This window comes from Mustela nigripes, chromosome 14, assembly GCF_022355385.1.
Source record: "Mustela nigripes isolate SB6536 chromosome 14, MUSNIG.SB6536, whole genome shotgun sequence".
NCBI classification, from domain to species: Eukaryota; Metazoa; Chordata; class Mammalia; order Carnivora; family Mustelidae; genus Mustela; species Mustela nigripes.
The window spans coordinates 52,043,531-52,049,530 of record NC_081570.1 but is presented as its reverse complement, the minus strand read 5'-3'; the positions used below and the strand labels follow the sequence as shown (position 1 = coordinate 52,049,530).

The 6,000-nt window shown below is 39.5% G+C and overlaps 1 protein-coding gene across 1 annotated transcript in view; it reads right to left on the bottom strand.

Moving 5' to 3' along the window:
- Positions 1 to 6,000, bottom strand: part of ROR1 (receptor tyrosine kinase like orphan receptor 1) — a 411,991-nt gene that overhangs the window by 338,656 nt on the left and 67,335 nt on the right. The window lies entirely within an intron of this gene.

Here is a 6,000-nt window from a genome sequence, read left to right as displayed (position 1 = left end):
AGCACTTTTTCTCATGAACATCATGAGATGTTTTCAGTTTTCTCATCTGTAAAATGAGGCTAGCAATAGTACCTACTTTCTGAATTTTGAGAATTCATTGAGATAAGTTGATGCAAGGCACGTTGCCACGTACATCATAGGCGTTCAAAAAACATTGGAAACAGTTGCCATTGAAGTTGAGGACTGTGATGATGGGAGTGGAGGGGCAGTGACTATTATTAATATCTTGAGGTTCATCCACCCTGGAGAGCTTTCTTCATTCTGGGTCTCACAGAGAACTCAGGTGCATATATGCCAGGCACTGACAATGTTACAACAGTTTATTCTTATAATTCCTCCCCCTGGGACACCTGGGTGCCTCAGTCAGTTAAGTGTCTGCCTTCGGCTCATGTCATGATCTTGGGGTCCTGGCATCAAGCCCCACATTGGGCTTCCTCCTCGGTAGGGAATCCATTTCTCTCTCTCCCTCTGCCCCTACCCCCTGCTCATGTTTTCTCTCTCTGTCTTTCTCTCTCTCAAATAAATAAAATCTTTAAAAAAAAAAAATCTTCTCCCTAAGAGTGTGTTTTTCCATAAATTTAAACCTTGCTCAATATTGTCACAATTATTTATCTTATAGTAATACCCTTCTAAGTCTGGGAGCTGTAAATTTCTTTGCCACCTTATGCTGTAAACACAGGGTCATAGATCTTGGTAATAAAATAGAAGAGTATCACCCTTTCTCCATCTCTGCAATGTCCTCACATAAAAGCTGGGCTCTATTACAAATGTCAGCCTGAGTTTCCCATGGAGAAAGTATGTGGTAATACTGAACTGTCATGCTACAGATTTGTCCTAAAAAGTAGGATGTGAATTCTACACTCTCCCAATGAAAATGATCTGGTTCATTTTGAATTTTTTCCCTTCCACCAATACCCAAAGGAACTGGTTTGCATTAGTGAGTAAGTGCCTACAAAGGTTTCTTCCTCTTCTAGACAATTAATTTATATCATAGAAGACAAATATTGGCACATCTGGACAAACTCAGCATGAGTCTAAAAACCATGAAATTTCCCAAGGCATCTGTGAATAAAAACACCTCTCCACGTTTTTCAGAAATGACAGACTGAGGTAGGGGGTAGTTGGAAAATGGGCACGAGAACCCTTTTCGGCGATGTGAAGGGCTGTCATGTGAAAGAAAAAAGCAGACTTCTGATGCTGAGCGCACAGGACGGCAGAATGGGAACAAACGTGTGGAAAAGTTACAAGGAGGCAGCTTTCAGGTCTATATAAGGGGAGTTTCCCAGAACAAGAGTGCACACACACGTGCCTTAGCAGAGTTACGTAGGCTGGAGCAAATCTGCGTGGCACCACTGATTGGCCCTTCACGTGGGGCAAACCCTCAACTATCCATCAGGATAGTCTACCTTCCATGGTTGCCCCAGCATTGAGAGAAAATGCAGATATTTGATGCTCAAGGTAATAAACATTTTGGTTACTCCCAGTCTTATTGTTGCTCTGACAAATGGTATGGGTTTATCACATGCCTTTGGGCTAGGTTCATCCACATGATCTAATGGTTAAAATCTTCTCCCTAGTGCTTTCCACTTCTTCCTTGGTCTTAAAACCTACTGAGAGATGGTCGAATTCTACTACGCTCAATTTCGCCACTGCTTTTATGTAAGATGCTGGTCTCGCTGTTTTTCATCTTCCCTGGGTATTTCCAACAGCAATACATAAAAAAAGACACTTATCATCCACCAACTTTAACCCAGGAAAGGATTATAGGAATTATCTGAGAAATTATTACAAATCATTTTTCATATACAGGTGTTCCTCTTTTGCCCAACACATGTTTTGTGTAAATCATATTCTTTTTTTCCAACAAATGAGCTTATAATTGTTTGCATATGTTTATTATTTTATTCCAAGAATATTACTGTGTGCCCATTAAAGAAAATTTGTAAAACAGAAAAATGGAGCAGTGAGGGGAATAATCACTCACAGTTTATCCATTGCTCTGCTATCTCCACTATTGTCTTAATGCATGAGTGACGATGACCTTTTTTCTACAGAATTTTAATTTCGGTTGCAATTTCAAAGGTGACTTTTTAGCATTTTTATCTGCTCTTCACTTAGGGATGGCTCCTGCCTAAGTTCTTCTGTTCTCAAAACAAACTGAGCATCAGTGACTCAAAAACATTTCACAGTACCAAAGGACATTACTATTTAGAAACACGGAATTTTTGAGACCAAAAAAAATTAGCACTTGAAGAAAGAATGAGTAATCCAACTTCTCATTTAATGGGTTAAAAACACGAAATCCCCAAGACAAGCTGCGAGCAGTCTCTGCTAGAGTAGAGACCCAGGTCTCCTACAATGAATCAACCCTAAGTCAGGGCATAGTGACCACTGCTACCCACCTCCATCATAGATTCTAGGAGTTTGGATTTTGCATCTTCATTTTCCTTTGAAAGGTCCACAAGAATGTGTCCCTTGCACAATCAATGCAGACCAAGCTCATTAAGGCCAAAGAAGCCCTTGATGTTGAGGACCCTACTCAACCAGAAACTCAACCTTGCCTTGCAATATAGCTAGAGCAGGAGGAAAAGGAGAAATCTCCAGTCTCTGCTCAATGTCTTCAACTCAACTTTAGACACATCTCTGTACACCCAACTGTGACAGTGTAGTTCATACCCACCAAATAAGCAAAAACTAAAAATACTTCTAAACCAAGAGTCAGAGAAAGTGAGGAGCATAACGGATTCGTACCATAGGCAGGAGTTCACACTGGCACCAGGCATTTGGAACACAATTCAGCAACATCTGGTAAGAGAAAGACACTCATACGCCACCGTATTCCATATTCAGCAACATCTGGTAAGCCAAAGACACTCATACACCACGGTATTCCTAGGTATACAGGAGAAATTTTCGCACATGTTCACAGAAAGAGAAGTCAAAATTTTTCAAAGCAGCATTGCTTATAATAAAAAATAAATAAATAAATAAAAACAGGAGAATGAATAGATTCATTGTGAAATGATCAATTAATAGTTATTATCAGGGATGCCTGGGTGGCTCAGTGGGTTAAAACTTCTGCCTTCAGCTCACGTCATGGTCTCAGGGTCCTGGGATCGAGCCCCGCATCGGGCTCTCTGCTTGGCGGAGCCTGCTTCCCTTCCTCTCTCTCTGCCTGCCTCTCTGCCTACTTGTGATCCCTGTCAAATGAATAAATAAAATCTTGAAAAAAAAAAATAGTTACTACCATACCAGCTAAAGTAACCTTCTAGATTAACATTCCTAAATTAACATGATTAACTATCAAACATTAACACTGAACAAAAAGAGTAAGGTGTGGAAGGTCAGGTACAGTAAGCTGCCATTTATATAAAATTTACAAAAATGGGGGGGTGGTGCCTAGGTGGCTCTGTCAGTTAAAAGCATCCAACTCATGATTTCCACTCAGGTCATGATCTCAGGGTTATGAGATCAAGCTTCACCTCGGGCTCACCGAACATGGAACCTGTTTAAGATTCTCTCTCTCCCTCTCCCTCGGTCCCTCCCCACCCCCAACCCCATTCCCGCTCTTTCGCACCTGCGCGCACACACTTTCAAAAAAAAAAGGTTAAAAATTGGCAAAAGCAAGACCATGTTATCATTTGTGGATTTATACATACTTAGCAGCCAAAGCATAAAAACATGCATGGACATAAAAACACATTAAATTTAGCTAAGAGATGATCTCCAAAGAAGGAAAGAAAGAGTATTTAGGAAGGGTAGTGGAGAGCTTAAGTTGTATCTACAGTATTTTCTTTCTTTAAAAAAAAAAAAAAAAAAAAAAAACCTGAGGTAAATCTGGCAAAATGTTTTTATCTGAAAAGGAATTTGTCATCTTTTTGGTTCTGATTTTCCAAATGTTTATGAATATTTCAATATTTTAAAAAAAAGAAAACGGGCACTGGGTGGCTCAGAGGGTTAAGCCTCTGCCTTAAGGTCAAGTCATGATCTTAGGGTCCTGGGATGGAGCTCTGCATCAGGCTCTCTGCTCAGCAGGAAGCCTGCTTCCCCCTCTCTCTCTGCCTGTCTGTCTGCCTACTTGTGATCTCTGTCTGCCAAATAAATACATAAAATCTTTTTAAAAAGTAAAATAAAATAAAATAAGAAAACAAAGCATGATTGTTTAGCCATGGATTGTCTATATATCCAGGAGTCTGAAAAGGCAGGGAATAACAATCATCCACCCACTCTTTCTGGCACAGTAACAAGTCTGACGGCCATCACCACTCCTCTGCATCCCCAGGCCCCAGCACAGTGCCTAAGTCAAAAGTGATACAGAGGGGCACCTGGGTGGCTCATTTGGTTAAGCGTCTGCCTTGGGCTCAGGTCACGATCCCAGAGTCCTGGGATCGAGCCCCACTTCAGGCTCCCTGCTCAGTGGGAAGCCTGCTTCTCCCTCTCTCTGCTACTCCCCCTGCTTGAGCATGTCCTCCCTCTCTAAAATAAATAAATAAATAAAATCTTTTTTTAAAAAGTGATACAGACTAAATGTTGAAAAAAATGAATAAATGAACAAGTGAATGACCAAATGAACTGAATGGGTTGTTACACATGCCTTCAATTACTAAAAATGAAAAACCAAATAATTATTATTAATAATTTGAAATTCAAACTATTTATACATATGGGTTCATGGAGAGCTCTTCTTAAAGGGACCATTAGTAGCAAAACAAAACAACCAAAAAACCTGAAAACAAGTATACAAATAATCTTTGAAGATTTTTCTATCTCTAAAATTTAGTGCTTTTTCCTTATTTCAGAGATAGGCATAACACACTCATCACATTCTACTCATCTAATGGATCGGGAGTTCATTGCCATAACAGAGCCCGGGATATGGCAAATAGCCTGAAATATAAATAAGTCTTAGGGTAAGTCAGTCAATTAAAGTGCTCTTCTGAGCCTCATGTGAAGGGTTCCCAGACTTTCTGTGCCTTGTTTACTAGGTGCACTAGGATTCTAAATCATTCTGTCTTCATGAATGTCAGTTGTTCCCAAACTTTCCAAAATGCTAGAATGTAACAAAAAATTGCCAGTGTAATCATGGTGATTTCAAATTCTTCCCCATTATAGGGGAGTAAAAGTACTCAGTGATATTAAGCCAAAATCTACTAACACCCATTTCTGTCATTGTTTATTTTTTTCCCACAAAACTCCAAGTGAATTTAAAAAGAATCAAAATAAGATACATGATACATTCATCCAATCCTAGTAATTAAATCCAAAAACCAGTTTAAAACAGTGTAAGCAAAAAGACTAATTTTAGAAAGTACCACAGACCTCCACTATCTGAAATGAGGTGGATGTTTTCTACTGTTTTCTTTATGTTATTAAAATATTAATTTACTTTTAAATATAATCCTGGAGCTTCCTTCAAAATACCTTCCCCAAGAAGGGGGGGGGGAGCACATAGTTATGGTGTCCCTTTAAAGTTTAACAAAAGAAGGATTCAAATGGAGTTACCATCACTCTGAAAAAGTCTTTTTTTCAAATGTGTAACAGGATCTTACTGCAGTCACTAGGTCTGCTCCCCGCACAAAGAAAGGCTGGAAAACATTTGTGTTATGCTTCTGGAGTTAAAAATGAAGAAGCCTTTTCCTTTCCATCAGTTCTTTGTTATTAATAAGGTGGCCACACTAAGCCAGAAATTATAACCATCTGCTTTAGCCATTAAATGCAGATTCAAAGGCTTAATGATAAAGTGACCTCTTTATTAACAACAGAAAGCGACAAGTGGCCATTTTCTCAGAGCATGCAAGGAAATAAATCAATCCATACGTTCAGGTTGATGGCCTACCTCAGCAATATCGCTTTGTAAGCTTTCTCTTCTAGTTGGCCTTCGTGTTTTTAATCACTAGGTAAACAAAATGGGAGCTCCGGAAGTACCGTTTCCAGGAGTTCAGTTTCCCTCTTCTATTGATGTGATGCCCCTCAGCACCACACGTAATTTGAAGACACTAT